This window comes from Pyxicephalus adspersus, chromosome 8, assembly GCF_032062135.1.
Source record: "Pyxicephalus adspersus chromosome 8, UCB_Pads_2.0, whole genome shotgun sequence".
Classification (NCBI taxonomy): Eukaryota; Metazoa; Chordata; class Amphibia; order Anura; family Pyxicephalidae; genus Pyxicephalus; species Pyxicephalus adspersus.
The window spans coordinates 75263869-75282493 of NC_092865.1; the positions used below are offsets into that span (position 1 = coordinate 75263869).

General features: G+C 40.6%; 1 long non-coding RNA gene across 1 annotated transcript in view; it reads right to left on the reverse strand.

Moving 5' to 3' along the window:
* Positions 1–18340, reverse strand: part of LOC140336265 (uncharacterized) — a 25061-nt gene extending 6721 nt beyond the window's left edge. The window contains exons 1-2 of the long non-coding RNA XR_011921859.1: positions 17912–18340; positions 12278–12494 (exon numbers count right to left, since the gene is read on the reverse strand). This is a non-coding gene — a long non-coding RNA (uncharacterized lncRNA). The remainder of the gene's footprint in view (positions 1–12277; positions 12495–17911) is intronic.
* Between the last annotated feature and the right edge of the window lie 285 nt (positions 18341–18625).

Consider the following 18625-nt stretch of genomic DNA (forward strand, 5'->3'; position numbering starts at 1 on the left):
TTTAAGAAAAAGCTGGATGATTTCTAGAAGCACAGAATATAACTGGGTAATAAGGATTTAAAGTAAAAATAACAGAGACTGCTGATCCAGGGAACATCGGATTGCCTCATGGAATCAGGAAAGAGTTTTTTTCCCCTGGTAAAGCAAATTGTACCAGGATTTTTTTTTGCCTTGCTCTGGACCAACTATGCCTTATAGGGTTTTGTATCTGGGATATGTTTATTTCCCTAGTGGGTGAACTTGATGGACTTATTTTATGTTATGTTATGTATTCTGGCTAGGACATCAGGATCTTGAGTTAATTATGCGTATAGATGCAATTAGCTACATTCTCTCGTTCCGCAGTTACTACCGGTATGTAATCTCTATACATAACTAACTTTTGCCTCATAGTTCCATGACATTACAAAAACTTAGTTTTATTATGCAACAACAAGTCCTTGTTTAACACACATATACACTTCAGAAGTGTTTCAGGCACTTGCTTTTGTTGCTTTCCGCCTATCATGTTGAGGTTGCACATCTTATGTCTGATATCTTGTTTCCATAACAGAAATGTCCTGGTGGAACCTCTCCCCTTGTTCATCACTCACATCACCCAAATTTTGTGGGAATGTAAGAAATGAATTTTAAGTGACATTTGGCAGCCAAGTTGATGGTATGCTGTTAGCATGTTGTTTACAAGTTCAGCATGGTTTTCAGCTCGCTAGTTGCCCAGAAAGTTTTTTTCAACCACCACAAATGAATCCCAAGCAGTAAGTTCAAGTGGGTTGAGTTTGTCTCTGAATGTGGCATCACGCATCAAATTGCGGATTTGGGGACCAACAAAAATGCCTGCTTTCAGTTTAGCATTTGTTATAACTTTTCCAAACTTGTCCTTCTGATACTGAAAACCCAAGCCATCACGATCCATTGCAACAACGTTTTTCATTAAACCAAGTTTAATATGAAGTGGTGGAAGGTAAACTGTCTGTGGATCAATGAGAGATTTAGGCTTCACGTTATACTGGCCAACAGTGTGTTCAGGTCTGGGTTGCCATTCTTTCACTTTGTAATGGTTGCTGTCATCACTAGTATTGTTTTTCGAATTCGGGTCGTCCTAATGTTCGACCCGAATATGACCGTTCGAATTCGGGTGGACCCGACCCGAATTTTGCTGAATTCGAAGCCCTGAATTCGATCCTTCCACAATGCCTAGGGACTTCCCCCATGATGCCTAGGGCCCTCCAATAACAGCAGGGATGCCCCCCCCCATGTTTGTTGTGGCAGGCAGCCGATTGGCTGTCGGTCACTGCATGCCACACAGGCATCCATTGGCCTATATAATGCCAGGGCGTGCCTGCATTTACCACTCCTGACAGAGATTTGCTGATAGCATCACAACCTTTCTGTGCTGCTTGGCTTGCTTTGTCAAAGTGAAAAAAGTGCTTTACTTTGGTAGACTGTGTCACACTCACACTATTAGTCAGATAGATTGTCAAATGACCCCAAAACAAAGCTGATCAATGCGGCAATTGCACAGCTGATTGCGTTAGAGCTCCTCCCTTACAGGCTGGTGGACTCCAATGCGTTCCATTACGCATTCCTCTGCACGAACCCACAGTACGTTATGCCTAAGCAACAGTATTTTGCAGAAAAATGTGTTCCTGCTTTGCATGAACACGTGCAGAGCAATGTGTCCATGGCCCTGCAGCACTCAGTTTCTGGCAAGGTGCACCTGACAACCGACTGTTGGTCCAGCAAGCATGGAGTGGGAAGATATATTTCCTATACAGCTCACTGGGTAACTTTGGTGGCAGCAGGGGAAGATGCAGCTGCAGCAAGGCCTGCATACCTTCCTCCGCCCAGAGCACATGGCCATGCAATTTCCTCCTCAACCTCCACTTCCACCTCCTCCCTTTGAATCTTGTGCCTTTTCCTCTGGGACACTTTGCCATAGAGACCCAGCACCTCCCATTCGGCAGCATCTGTTCACTGCCAGCAACAACCTGCAGCTTGCTATTTCGGTGCACGTGGGCGCAGCCAGTCTAGGTGCCTTGCGGGAGCAGGAGGACATATGGCTAACTCCTAACAGACATCAACCATTCAAGGTTGTGTGTGACAACAGGGCCAATCTGCTGGCAGCCCTGCATTGTGGGAAACTCACACACATACCCTGCCTGGCTCACGTCATGAACCTGACAGCGCTTCCTTCGGAATTACCCAGGCCTCCAGCCGCTGTTGCTGAAGGCCAGAAAGTTGTCAGTGCATTTCCGCCGGTCGTACACAGCCAGTGCCAGATTGGTGGATTTACAGCGAAATCTCAACCTGCCAGTGCACCGGTTAGGTTGTGATGTGGCCACACATTGGAATTCCTCCTTTTACATGCTGCAGCCGCTGGCTGAACAACAGAAAGCGGTGGTGGATTACGCGTCAGTCTGCTCGTTTCACACGTATACCTACACTACCTTTCTTCAGCCCTGTGGAGTGGCTGCAAATTGAGGACTTGTGCACTGTATTGTGACCTTTTGAAGAGGCCACCAGGATGATCAGTAGAGATCAGGCCTGTGTCAGTGACACCATCCCCATCATATGCCTGCTGGAACAGATGATGGTAGATCTCGTACACAACACCGAGCGGACGCTGCATCAAGAGATCAAACATCATCTCAGACATGCGTCCCTACTAGGCATAGTGCACCCCAAATCCAGGAAGAGGAGGAGGTGGAAGAGGATGAGGTGGACATTGCAGGCATGGGAGAAGGGGAGGAAGTGGCAGAGGAGGATATTGAGTGTACATGGCATACATTCACCCAAACACAGGGCGGCATGTTCCGTGGATGGCAAGACCAGGCGGAGGATGAAGAGGATGACCCTGTGCTGCTCTTCAACCCACAGGAGTGTGGGTCCAGAATTACCTCAGCTGTGGGTAGTTTGAGCCATATGACAGCCTTCATGCAGGAGTGCATAGCCAAAGATCCACGCATACAACACATAAAAAAAAAGACTGATGACTATTGGATTGCTACATTACTGGATCCACATTACAAGTCTGAGATACAACAACTGATTTTGCCCCAATACAGGGGACCTAAAATGCTACACTACCAAAAAGTGCTTGTAAGGGACTTGTGCTCAGCCTTTCTGACTGCCAGCAGCAGCAGCAGCAGGAGGGGTCCCTGTGGCAGTTTCACCAGCCATGGGAGCCAAACAACTGCTTTAAGCGACATGGGTTGGAGCTGTGTGATTCATAATTAAATATTTGTATTTTTAGTAGAGAAATACATACATTTTTCTGCCTTTTTCGATAGATAGCAAGTGGTATCAAAAATAAATATCTGTATTTTTTTACAGAAATACAGAATTTTTTTCTGGCTTTTTTGATAGATAGCAAGTAGGATCAGAATTAAATATCTGTATTTTTTTAAGAAATACAACATTTTTTCTGTTTATTTTGATAGATAGGAAGTGGTATCAGAATTAAATATCTGTATTTTTTTTAACAGAATCACAGAAATTTGTCTGTTTATTTTGATAGATAGCAAATGGTATCAGAATTAAATATCTGTATATTTTTACAGAAATACATACATTTTTCTGTTTATTTTGATAGATTGCAAGAGTTAGCATAAATTATGATAACTCTTGCAATCTATCAAATTAAACAGAAAAATGTATGTATTTCTGTAAAAAATACAGATATTTCATTCTGATACCACGTGCTATCTATCAAAATAAACAGCAAAAGTTCTGTTTTTATATAAAAAAAATACAGATATTTAATTCAGGCTACAACTTGCTATCTATCAAAAAAGCCATAAAAATGTATGTTTTTCTCTCCAAAAAATACAGATATTTAATTATGATTCATAATTAAATGTCAGTATTTTTTAGAGAGAAATACAGTTTTTTATGGCTAATTAGATAGATAGCAGGTGCTATCAGAATGAAATATCTGTATTTTTATGGATAAATATAGAAATTTTTCTGTCTTTTGTAATATATTACAATAGGTATAATTTAGGATACCTCTTGCAATCTATCACAAAAAAAACAAAAATGTATGTATTTCTGTAAATAAAAATACAGATATTTTATTATGATAGCACTTGGTATCTGTCCTAAAACCCATAAAAAATTCAGTATTTCTCTCCAAAAAATTGAGTTTTTTTATTCCGATCCCACTTTGCTATTCTCCAAAGCCATAAAAATTAAATGATGCTGCCGCCTGCCCAGTACCCGACTGTAGATGCCAGAAACTAATGCCGTTCACAATTCGTCTCAGGGCCCTCCACCTTCGAATCATGCTGTTACTGTTGCTTCCTGCCTAGTACCCAACTCTAGATGCCAATTACTAATGTCATTCACACTCCGTCTCAGTGCTAAATGCCTCCTCCTCATGCTGTTACTGCTGCTGCCCAGTACCTAACTCTAGATGCCAGTTACTAATGCCATCCACACTCCGTCTGAGGGCCCACCGCCTCCTTCTTCTGCTGTTATTGATGCTGCCGCCTCTCCAGTAACCAGCTCTAGATGCCAGTTACCAATGCAGTCCCCGCTCCGTCTCAGAGCCCACTGCCTCCTCCTCCTGCTGTAAATGATGCTGCAGCCTGCCCAGTACCGAACTCTAGATGCCAGATACTAATGCCGTCCACACTTTGTTCACGAGCCCACCACCCCCTACACAGCAATGTCTCCACTAGCTACAGCATCTACACTGTCCATATAGGTGATGGCCTCAACCACTAATGCGGTCCTTGCTCCGTCTCAGGGCCCACCTCCTCCCAGTACCCAGCTCTAGATGCCAGTTATCAATGCCATCCACACTTCTCAGGGCCCACCGCCTCCTCCTCCTGTTTTCACTGATGCTGCCACCTGCCCAGTACCCTACTCTAGATGCTAGTTACTAATGCCGTCCACACTTTGTTCCAGAGCCCACCACCTCTTCCTCCTGCTGACGCCTTCCCAGTACCCAGTACCCAGCTGTAGACGCCAGTTAACAAGGCTGTCCATGCTGCATTTGAGAAAGTTACAGCTAGCAGATAGGAAACGGCAGTCCCCTTTACAGCAATGTCTCCACTAGCTACAGCTTCGACACTGTCCATATAGGTGAGGGCCTCAACCACTAATGCCGTCCTTGCTCAGGGCCCACCGCCTCCTCCTCCCAGTACCATCCACACTACTCAGGGCTCACCGCCTTCTCTTCCTGCTATTACTGTTGCTGCCTGCCCACTGTCCAATACCCAGCTCTAGATGCCAGGCTAGACTCAAGCTCAACAGGATTTTCTTTCCCTGCTGATTCCGCCAAGCCCCGTTTCCTTTCATGTGCTTTCACTCGATTGCAGGCCCTGAGACGGAGTGTTGAAGGCATTAGTAACTGGCATCTAGAGCTGGGTGTAGTGCATCTTTAATGACACCCCGAAGTGTGTAATCTGAAATTTGTGATTGACTGTAGAAGCCAACGTCTGCTGCTTCATCCATCGGTACAACGCTTTATCGGACTGAATTTCTGCGTATGTTACCCCAGAACTGGGAAGTGGGACAGCGGTCCCTCTGTATATGTTGGGGGGATGAGATGGGAATCACCGGTATATTTAACGTGAACCAAGAGGTCCTGGATGACCACATTGAGCCATGAAGTTATTGAGCTCAGCACACGTCCGGAGACTTCTCCTCATCAATTATTTGGCCGTTCTGGGAGGCTCTATTCAAAGATCCGTCAACAAGGATCTTGGGAAAATACTGCAGAATGATGAGTTTCAGACTGAGTAGCAGCTGAAAGGGAAGGGCGAGATGTTATTTGCAAACGACACGTTGGGGGATCTCTGGGTGAAATGCACAATGCCATAATTTACAGCCAAGTGTGTGATTACAGAACTGACCACCAACTTTTACGGTTCTATTTCCTGACCCGTGTTTCTTCGGAGTACACAGAGAGGGTGCTGGCCAACTTCCAACATGGACCTCACCCCGACGTTGTCATCATCAACTCGTGTATATAGGATGTTATCAGGTATCATGAGCAGGAAGAGTAACACAGCCATTCACACTATTTCTCAGGGCCCACTGCCACTGTAGGAACAGTGAGAATCTCATTCATCCCAATAGCTACACCTTCTACACATATTTAATTCTGATAGCACTTGGTATCGATCCAAAAGACCATAAAAAATTCTATATATAATTCTATATATCACTGTCCATAGAGGTGATGGCCTCAACCTCCAATGTGGTCCACGCTCCGTCACAGGGCCCACCGCCTCCTACTGCCTGTTACTGCTGCCGCCTTCCCAGTACCCAACTCTAGATGCAAGATAATAATGCCGTCCACACTTTGTCTCAGAGCCCACCACCTCCTCCTCCTGCTGTAAATGATGCTGCCGCCTTCCCAGCACCTGACTTTAGATGCCAGACACTAATGCCATCCACACTCCGTCTCAGAGCCCACCGCCTCCTCCTCCTGCTGTAAATGATGCTGCTGCCTGCCCAGTACCTGACCGTAGATGCCAGATACTAATGCCATCCTTGCTCTGTCTCAGGGCCTGCCGCCTCCTCCTCATGCTGTTACAGCTGCCGCCTGCCCACTGCCCAGTACCCAGCTCTAGATGCCAGACTAGACTCAAGCTCAACAGGGTGTTCTTTCCCTGCTGATTCTGCCAAGCCCATTCCATTTCATGTGGTTTCGCTACATAGTAGGTAGGGACAGATTGGAATCTCGTTCATCCATTTATGTCTTCAATAGCTACAGGTTCAACACTGTCCATATAGGTGATGACCTTAACCTCTAATGCCCTCCTTGCTCCTTCTCAGGGCCCACCACCTCCTCTTCACGCTGTAACTGATGCCGCCTGCCCAGTACCCAGCTCTGCATGCCAGTTACCAATGCTGTCTACTATCCGTCTCAGGGCCCACCGCCTCCTCCTCCTGCTGTTGCCACCTGTCAGTACTCGATTCATATATATGGCATTACAGCCATCTAGGTGGCATTGATGATGCACTACACCCAGCTCTAGATGCCAGTTACCAATGCAGTCCCCGCTCCGTCTCAGTGCCCACCGCCTCCTCCTCCTGCTGCTGCCACCTGTCACTTGTAACTTAGAACAGAGCTGTGTAGCTGGCCAGTTTTGGACTGAAAGACCCCCCTCAGAGACCTCTGCCTGTACTCAGAAGCCTGTGTATGACTTGTAACAGAGCGGTGAAACCTGGTGGCTAATTTTTGGACCAGAGGAACCCCCTCATGCCCCTCTCTGCCTCTACTCAGAGACTGTGTAAAATCCAGCATGTTCCCTTGACCCCCCCATAAAATGCCCTTGCCAGCAACAGAAAAAAGACTTTTTTTTTACTTGTACAGTGTTGTGCAGAGCTGGGGAGGTCTTGACATGTTTTTTTAAATGCATTTACAGGCTGTAGAAGCTCTACACTGTCCCGAAAAACAACCCAAATTTTTCCCCCATTGAATAGAGTTTGAATTTGACGTTCGATCACCCGAATAACTATGCATTATTTGACTGAATAGCAGTCGAATCGAATAGTGAGCTTTTCAACCAACACTAGCCATCACGACTGGTCCACAGACACAGAATGCACATATATTTTGTATATCCCAATTGCAGGCCAAGAAGGAGTGCTACCCCCTTCAGGTCACCACAAATGTTCTACTTGTGTTCTGAATAGTTAATCAATTTCAAACCTCCATGAATTTGTATGTCCCTTTCATTCCCTCAGCATTGGCAAGAGGAACAGAATTATTTTTTGTTACCTTTATGCAGCAATACAGCTTTCAAACTTTCTTTGCTCGAGTCTAAGAACAATCTCCACTGCTCTGCTATGTATTCACAACCTAACTCCATCATCAGACCACTCACGTTTGTACAGAAGCAAATGTCGTTTTCCAGCTTGTATTAACCTGTGAACTTTGTGTTACGAAAGTTGTTGTTTCTTTTTGTAGCAAATTCCACTCCTTTAATCTGGAGGCTAACAGGTCAGACTTCTTTATTGACAAAGACAAGTCCCTTACTAGATCATCTAAATCTGATTGGCTTATAAAATGTGGCTTACCCTTTTCAAATTGGGGTTCATACCATTCATTAACATCGACATCATCCTCCTGTTCCTCATCCGACATGTCACTGTCAGTGACATCAAGTGTAGGAGGGACTGGCACTGGATTCTCTGCATCATACAAACGTAACAAACCGGGGGCACACTTGGCCAGGAAAATTAACTTAGAAGAACCAAATCTAATATTTTTTCTATTCTGAGCCCTGTTAGTAATAAATATTCTTTTAGCCCTCAAAGTATAGCGGAAGCTTTTTGTACCTATTACAGGAGTCTTTATAACTTAAAAGATGATAGTGATACGTTCCAGCCGACAGATGCTTCCATAGGAAATTTTTTGAATTCCATCTCTTTAAATTCGGTTACAGCAGCGCAATTGCAATATCTGTCCACACCGTTTACAGTAGCTGAAATAGATAAGACTATCAGATCTTTACCAAACCAAAAAGCTCTGGGAAATGATGGATTTGCCAATGAGTACTATAAACTCTCCACGGCGCAACTTTCACCATATTTAGTTAATGTATTTCATGAAGCAGCTAGGTTAGGGGAGTTTCCAAAGGAAATGCTTCAAGCAATGATTGTTACAATCCCTAAGGAGGGGAAAGACCACACAGCTCCAATTTCGCTATAAATTGGCCAATTTCGCTCCTCAATTCTGATGTTAAGATTTATGTAAAAAGCCTGGCACATAGGTTAGCTTCGATAGTCCCGGATATAATTATTCCTGATCAGGTAGGCTTTGTGAGGAACAGACAGGCTCCTGATGGAACTAGAAGACTGATTAATACCTTGCGATTTGCTCAAATGTCCTCCTCTGCTGTTCTTTTTAGACGCCGAGAAGGCATTTGACAGAGTGCATTGGGGCTACATATCATCGGTGTTGGATAAATTTGGTTTAACTGGTTGGATTAAATCGGCTATTTTATCTCTATATTCCACTCCAAGTGCTAGGGTGTTTACATCTGGTGCTCTCTCCTCTAGTTTTGATATTAAAAATGGCACACGACAAGGATGTCCGCTTTCACCTATTACCTTTACCTTATTGGTTGAACATTTGGCAGAAAGGATACGGTCGGAGGTGATGATCCGTAGCATACCGATAGCAGGTGGAGAGCATAAAATCTGTTTGTTTGCTGATGATATTATGCTAATATTGACACAGCCTTCAATATCCCTGAATGCAGTTTTGGATATCATTAACCACTATAGTAAAGCTTCTTACTATAAACTTAATATGTCCAAATCGCATATTCTTCCATTAAATATAACTAAAGGTACTACCATTGCGTATTAAGTTTCCTTTTTTTATGGGAGATGGTATCTATCTCATTTTTAGGCATAACTTTACCAGTTAACACTGCATCTATGTACGAATGTAACTATAAAAAGCTTTTGCTATCTTTGCAGGCTGAGCTGCTATCTCTCCAAAAAGAAGAATTTTCTATAGCCGGTAGAATTGCAGCATTCCAGTACCTGCTAGAATTTTTGCCCAAGTGCAAAAATATCTCTCTGCATATGTTTGGCTCAACAAAAAGCCACGCTGCAACTATCTAATTATGATTAAGGAAAAGAGACTTGGAGGCATGGGCCTTCCTAGTATTCAATATTACTAGATCAAACATTGATGGAATAAGGATATTAGCAAAATATGGGTAGAGATGGAATTCTCATTTCTCAATCATTCTTGTTTTCAACGGCTATTACTTGCAATAAAAATGGGGTTTCGCATGCCATTTAATGATTACCCCACTATTCAGGCAACTCTTCAAATTTGGGGTAAATATTGGATTTATGATCTGAATATGCATTCAACTATGCTGCTTACCCCAGATTTGAGGATTTTGGAAGTATTTATCCCTCATTTAAATCTATCTTATTGGTATAATCTTGGAGTTACTAAAATTAAAGATTTATATATTTTTAAGAAATATAAAACGTTTCAGTCTCTGCAAAAGATCTATAATTTGCCATCTACGTAATTTTTCACTTATCTGAGAATTTGACACTGTTTGCTGACCCTGGATTTATCTGATAGACTCCCAATAGATAATTCTGTTTTCTTTTATTTCAATAATTTGGCTTTAGGGAACAAAGGCTACTTAGTTTTAACCTGGGATTTCAGAAGTCAGTGGCGATGCAAAAATGGGTAAAAGCACTTAACCTTATAATTCCAAATTGCACTTGGCTAGCCACCCTGAATGTGACATATCAAGCTACTAAATGTGCAGACCATTGGGCTATGTACCAGAAGGTGGTGAATCACTGGTATCTAACTCCGGTTAGGCTGGCACATTTCTCAGATTCTAGCACAAATGTCTGTTGGAGAGAATGTGGTGGACTTGGTACAGTACAAAATATTCTATGGTATTGTATATCGGTTCAATCTTTGTGGAACCAAATTTTTACTTTGGTTTCGGAGATCTCGGGGACCCATATTCAAGCTAGCCCTGAGTTAGCGATTCTACATTTAGGTTTAGACACAGTCCCTATACCGGCTAGACCAGTAGTTATTCATGTACTACTAAGTGCCAAATTGTCTATACTGCGTATGTGGAAAAGTCTGAATATGCCCACGGTGATGAGGTAGTAAAAGATATTAATGCTCACTGCTATTATGAACGAAAATTTGCTTTGACTCAAAATAGGTTTAAGCAGTTTATCAGGAACTGGGAAGTGTGGTCTACTCATAAGAAATGTGTCATAAATATTTCCCTTTAAATTGAGAAGCTGGCTTAGGTGTGTAGCTGAATATGGCAAGATGTATTGCTGTATTTAAGATATTGTTTTTCCTTTTTTCTTTTCCGTCATTGGAAATATAATGTATTTGTATATGATATTGACTGGTATATATTTGTTTTTGTACTTTGTACTTCCTTCTTTTCTATACTTCTTTTCTTTTTTTCTTCCTTTTCTTTTGTCTGTTTTGTTCTATATAGTCACCTTATTGGTGTCTTTTTTTTTTCATTTTTAAGTTAAAAGTAGATATGTGCAACTTTGTTATGTTTATGTTTGTTTTTATTTAATACTACCACTTTGTAATTTTATATCCTTTAATAAAGAAAAGCTTATGAAAAAAAAATGTAACAAATGTAGTTCCTCCATAAAAGTATGGTCATTAAACTGTTTTCCCTTTTTTACACTTTAAAGCTTTTTCTTTTCTTAACTAAAAGAATATGCCCCAGTATGTAATTTTCCACATATTATAGGTAAAATATTGTCAGAAATATATGTATATGTATATGAATATATGTGTGTACACCTCTATATTTGTACTTGTATTTATTCTGTGGTTATTCACTTTAAAATAATCTAAAATGTGTACTAATAATGTGTATTATTGCATTGTTACTCAGTTTGCGACCTTATTGGTGATGAATATACTGTGTTGGATGTTTTAAATATTGATTTTAGGTTCAAATAAAAACCTGCTTATTAAGACGTGTGTCTTACCGTGTGTATGTTACTGTCTAAACTGTCTAAGTAGGATTATTCTATGCAAGGCAATGCAATAAAAAATTATCACAAAGCACCCTAGTACTCACCTCAGATGTGATGGAACCAAACAGCTGGCTGATGTTAGAAATAATCATATATTTTACATTATGTATGTCAATGGGAAACTTTTGTATAAAAGGAGCTACTCTTGATGGTTCGGAGACATTGGACCATTGTATTCTCTCATGCACTGATCTATATCATCTATCAGGTCATATCCTCATATGCTTTCTTTTTATTTACTTTGTGAACTTGCTTAGCATATTGTATTCTTGTGTGCCTTGAATAAATACTTTTTATTTATTGAGGGAAGACTTCTCCAGCACACATGCGTTATTCACTACAACCTTTCTTCTGTAAGATACTATTTTTATCAGGTGATATGAGTTATCTGGTGTTGTTCAGTGTTTCCTTGCATAATAGGACGGCGGGGCCACATAATACATCCTGCATTCCACAAATCAAGAGGAGGACCATAATCATGCTCTACTGAAAACATCAAACCAAGGTTAGGATAGGGAATCATCAAGTTTCTAAACACAAATGTGTACATTTGATGGAAACAAAAATACATTTTAAACTCCCAGTGAATACTTAGGAAAACTTTTAGGTAATTCATTACAATAAAGTGGAAATTTAGCAAAAATTTAGGACAAAATGAGAAGGGTGAATGACCTATTAGATTCCAGTTTCATTTAAACAGGAACTAAACTGAAAACACCTAAAAAAAAAATACACTTACCCTAAATCCCGCAGGGCAGTCCGATCTATCCGGGGTGTTCTGCATTGGGTCCCGCATCTATCCCGAAGCCCGCGCTCTGGGTGCCTCCATCTTTGTCTCTTTTTCTGGGTTCTTCATCCTGCTACACCTGACCTAGGGATGACATCGGGTGACGTAGGATGGAGAAAAAACTTGACGATCCCACTTGCCAGAAGATTATTCTATTATTGTGCCTTTGCTTAAACAAATTAAAAAAAAAATTAATTTAAGTTTATTTTATTTAAATTTTATTTATAAAATGTATTATAATTATTTATTAAAATATAATTTATGATTTGTGTTTCAATCTTTATCATACCTGGAAGTTATTCCTAAGAATTACAGGCCTAAAAAATTAAACAACATTTGCAGAATTTGTACTGCATTATCTGTGGACTCCTGGTCCTCTATCGGCCCTTCCCGAGACGCTATCCCTTGCACACACAAGTCCTGGGGGTAACCAAGTGCTGGGACGACACATCTAGCTCCCGAAGCTGTGCAGGGGCTTGCTATAGGCAGAGTGCAGGGTAAGATTGCGGGACTGAAGCCTGGCAAACACTGGTGCTGAACCAAGGGCTTACACCCACAGCTAGATTTGTCCCTAGGCCATATCGGTCCACCATTTTACCCCAATGTTTTTCCAACTCTGCAAACCTACAGTTTGAGCTTCTTGCTGTCTGTACACAGGTGGAGGTGAGTTGTGTGAAGCAGCATTTTACTGGGAACCTGGGAATAAACATACTTGTCTCCTATAACCTTAGGTTAGTAAGTTTGAGAATAATTTGTGTGTTTTATTGAAAAATACTCAACCAACGTCTACAAGTTTCAAAGCTGTATGCTGCAATAAGCTTCACTAAGATCTTCCTAATATACATCTGAATTAGGAGAGTCATAATAGGAAGTTGTTTTGAGGCTTTAAAAAGGCAAATTGCTTTTTACAAGTACATTTTTATGAGTATTTGTGCATGTATGTGTATGTATGGAGAACTGTGATTTATTAGAACAAATAGAGCTGTAAGTGTGTGCACATAACTATAAATGCATGATTACTGCTTTTTCACTGGACTTTCAGTATTTCTTTCTATTACACTGGTCAAAAAACATTTTCCTGCCAAAGAGATTAAAGTCATTTTAGTTTATGTTTGATGCACCGATTCCACATATGATATTGGTTTTGCTAGATTGGCTCTAGTTTTTGAAATAATGACCTCAATAATAACCTCATAGAAAAATACTAAAGAATGAAAATTATGCAAAATTAAACTAGATATTCCTGCGTATACTTAATGTAAATATGTTCTAATCAGTATATTTACAGAACTAATCACAAAGAAGTCACTGAAAAACGCAGTTTGTATGATTTCACGGCTCCAGCAGTAGTCTGCCATCATGTGTCTATCCCATCTGATACCTTTCTTCCATCACCTTTATATCTTGATGGATCCTCTCCCCTTGTTCCTCACTGAAATCGCCAAGGTTTTCTGGAAATGTTTGCAAATGGCTATGGAGATAGTGTACCTTTATACTCATAGTAGCACAAAAAATGTTAATGTTTAAGAGCAAGTTTTGTACCAGTTCTTTATAATTTTGTGCTTTATGGTTACCCAAGAAGTTCCTGACAACCATGAAATAGCTGTGTCAGCCATTGGCTCGTTAATGATGATCACTGCATCTTTTTTCATGTTTTCTTGTGGAGGCCATGTCACTTTTTTCCAGTGATCCTGCTTTGCTCTACTAACCTACCAGCAGATGAAACATGGGGACTTTCTGTATCCACTTTGCAGTTTTGTTGAGTGACAATTGGAATTGATGCATAGCAGTTGCCATTATGCAGTAAAACAGATTTCATACTTGGAGTGGAACTGTCTATGAAAAGCGGCCAGTCTTCTGCTCGGTATTCTGGTCCTCCCATATGGGCTAGTAGTCCAGGGATGTTACAACACAAAGTCTCCATCTTCACTGAAATATGGTCGGAGTGCCACCTCTCTTGTCATATAAACCGTTATTTTATCTTCCGCTCTCAGACAAATCTTTTCTTTTAGCCTGGATGATAAAAGTTCAGATGATTGTTGTGACAGACTTAGGTCACGTATTAAATCATTGAGATCTTCTTGGGAGAACTGCTGGTTTGATGAAACATATTCACTTCATATTCACTGCTAACTCCTGGATTACACTCCCTGTATATCCTCCATGTCGGATACAGGAATATCAGGGACTGAACACTGCTATGGGAACATCAGCACCATGCGGCACAGGTCGTCTTGCTGATTCCATATCACCGTACTCCCACTTGTGTTTCTTGTAACGATTCTTTTACATTCCCAGCACACAAATAACAATCATTATGATGATTTCTGGGCTCTCCCCATACCATAGGTACACCAACATTAAACTTTTCAATTTTCCATTTTTCCACTGACGTAGACACTCTACACAAGTTCTGCATACCATATGGGGGGCCCAATACTTATCTTGGTCCCCCCGGTTTAATACTAAAATATACAAGATATGCTTGTTTCACTAATTCTGTAATGTTTCTTCTTTGTTTTTGCTGAGAATATTCATCACAAATGTAACAAAATACATTGGGGTCATTCAAACAACTTCTTCTTCAATAAATCATATTTTTGTAAAAAAAGAAAATGTATGAATAAAAAGATGACAAATGAAAATAATGCTACATCTATTATATAAAATGCAAAACATCGGTGTAAATAAAAATTGATGATAATCGGATAATTGGAAAAATCGTCTATTCCGATTCCTGTATCAAAAGAACTAGAGCCAATACAATGAAGCTGATGTCATTTCTGAATTCAGCAGACCAGAAATACACTAAATATATTGAAAAACCTTTGGCAAGTGAAAACATTTTTTTTTGTTCAGCTGTGTTCAAATTTAAGCTCCTGTGCTTTGCATTCAAATCCCTCCACAGGTATTGTCCCACTTACTTTTCTGACCTGATAGAAAAATATTCCCTTTGTCCCTCTCTTCGCTCCTCCAATGACCTACTAATGACTTCCTCACTCATAACCTCATCACATGCACAGCTCCATGACTTTTCTAGAGCCCTTAAAATCCATGTCTTCAATCTTGCCTACCCATCTTCTTCTGTCTCTTAAACCCCCACTACTCACCCACCATTCCATATCCTCCCCCCTATTGTATGCTGCTTTCCCACCTCTGAGATTGTAAGCTCTTTGGAGCAGGGTCCTCTCCTCCTCTTGTGTCAATGTCTGTCATTTGAAACTCCTATTTAATGTACAGCGCAGCATAAAATGTTGGTGCTATATAAACAGTGTTGAGTAAAAATAATAATACATTTGAAAAGATGGGGAATGAGAGAAGGGAGAAATTAATAAGTTCTGTTCTATTCAGGCCGAGTTACAGAAACCATGATTAGATGGCTGAAAGGCAAAATGCAACCTTCAGGACTGGGGGAGACAAATCAGGGGTGGACGGATAGATTTGAGTGTCATTAGGCAAATGACAATTAATATAGATAAATGTAAAGTTATGCACTTGGGGGTAAGAACATGCATGCTTCATACCATCTAGGGGGAATACATTTGGGGGAGTCAGTAATGAAGGATCTGGGGGTTCTGGTAGATCATAGACTTAATAAAAGCACGCAATGCCAAGCTGCAATATCTAAAGCTAGTAAAGTATTTTCTTGTATTAAAAGAGGAATAGACTGCAGAGATGGAGACATAATCCTGTACAAAGCATTGGTCACACCACATCTGGAATATGCCGTCCAGTTTTGGGCACCAGTTCACAAAAAGGACATTGTGCGATTGGAGAGAGTGCAGAGAAGGGCAACTAAACTAATAAAAGGAATGAAGGAGCTCCGCTATGAGGGGAAATTAGTAACAACAGAAACAGTTGATCCAGGGAACAATAATTGCCTCATGGTATAAGAAAGGGATTGTTTTCACCAGGCTTTTTTTCCCTTCCTCTGGATCAACTATTTTATCTGAAAAATGTTATGTTCCTAGTGGTTGAACTTGATGGATTTTTTTCTAGCTAACTATGTAACTTGTGCTTTTGCAAGGATCAGGCTCGGAGTCCAGTGGCTGAAACAGCAAGCAAACACAGGCGGAAGCAGTCCAGGATCTATGCACAAGCAGCAGAAAAGGATAAAACACAAATGTAGTCAAAGCACAAGCCGAGGTTGGTAGCCAATGGTGTGAGTTGGAGACGGAGTGCGAGGAAGAGTAGTCATTTAAACAGCAGCCAAGGGTAGGTACACAGGTAGCAGTTTGGAGAGTGCAATGTAACAGTAGCAGGAAGGGCAAGATATTGGCAGAGCACAACAATCTGGCAACAGGAAATTTCAGAGACATGGCTTAAATAGGAAGTTCATGGAAGGGGCCTGGAGTTCAAGGTTCAGCAAGATACTAAGTATCAAGGTATCTTTGTCCAAGGAATCCAACAGAGTGCAAAAGGCAAACCCTCAAGTGGCGCAGTAGACAGAGCTGCAACCAGACACCAAAGCATCCTTGGGTTCGAATCGTGACAGCTTCAGATGAAGACCCAGACATGAACCAGTTGGCCAAAGAACCCTCCCAACTCCTCTGTGGCCTCTATGACTTAAAACAAGCTTTTCATAAAACTGTGTGGCAGACTACCACACAGTTTCCAGGAGCCCTTAATAGAAAGCACCTTGGCTTGGGTGCTATCCAAGACCTTTCCAGACAAGCCATGGGACCCCTCCCCTCACATTCAGAGCTGTGGGGATGGACACCATCTGCCACCAGTGTGTCCTGGAGAGGGCATCTCACTACCTTGTAACTTTCACGCTCTTATGTTGTACTGTGAAGTTGAAATCCTCCTGGGACAGGGACCAGCAGGTGAACCTAGAATTTGTGTCATTTGCCTTCCAGGTGAGGGGTGTATAGTCTGTAATAGGTGTTAACGGATGACCAAGAAGGCACTCATGCTCTACAATACTGTAATTTTTCTCATCTGGGCTCAAATACATAATGGTATGTTCCTGACCCTCAACCTGCTGTGATAGGACGGCCCTAGACCAACATAAAAGGTATCCATTTCAACCACAAAAGGTCTTACAAAATCTGGTACAACCAACACAGGTAATTTTAACTGCTGAAATGCCCCCTAATCTTCCTGACTCCATTTTACTATTACTGACCTTTTTCCCTTCTGTTGGAAATATATATATATTTTCAAAATAAATATATATTGTCAAAAATTATTATATAATATAGTTTTGTTAGAGATCTAGTTTGTAATATAACATAATAATCCTTCTTTTATATGGATGTCTAGAACTTAATAATTCCACAGTTAGCTACGATGAACCTTCAATTGAACAATCAACATCTCATTTTAAACTTTCATATTGATGTGATTTTAATCAAATTAATCACAAGGGCAATAGTTTACTCTTGTTTAGTTGGAGTGCAGTCTAGGTAGGGGGGTAAAAAAAGCAGTATTCAAGCTGCATGCTAGTGAAAATTTTGAAAATATTTTTATTAGGTAAATAAGGTAGGGTGAGTAATGAAATATAGAAACCATGAAACTAAAATAAAAAATATTAAAACTATAGATAAAGGTATGGATATTACAAATACTATTTAGGGTACCTACCACTTTGATATGTCCAGGCCCAAAGCAGAAAAATTATTTGAATGTTGTCCAAGTAGATTAGGTCCAGTTTCTCTATTCATATATATGGTTTTTGTTTCATATATCCTAAATAGGGGTTTAGTAAGAATTTAGTCTGAAAATAAATGAAAACTAGTTAGGGGTTTCAAAAAATATTATTCAGTGTTAAAGAGGAGATTTTCGATTCAAATCAAAGTAGTTAGCTCCCTACTTATCAAGTAGGTATAGATCTTTCACTGACAGAGAGGCGTCCCTCCCAAAAAGGGGGGCAGGGGGTGCACGGGGGAAGAAAAACAAGCCAAGCAAGGAGAGTCTGTGAAAAAATCAGACACTTCGTGTGCTGGGTGTGGCCCCCAGCAACTCCCTGCAGAGGCACAGGGGACAATTTAAATCAGACATGAAAGTGCTATGAACTGATGATTCTTCATTACACATACTTTAGAGTTATCACACTAAACTTAGTATATTCATCATATATGTTGCATGTGATTATAAAATGTTTTGAGACAAAAATTTTTTCAAAATTTCATAACTTCATTAATCATTGGTCCATATTTTTATACAGTCTGTGTAGAATAATATTTAAATAGATATAGAACTGCATTAAAGATTTATTATATATACTTAACATATAGGTAGTGGATATATTTATATATATATATATATATATATATATATATATATATTTATATATTT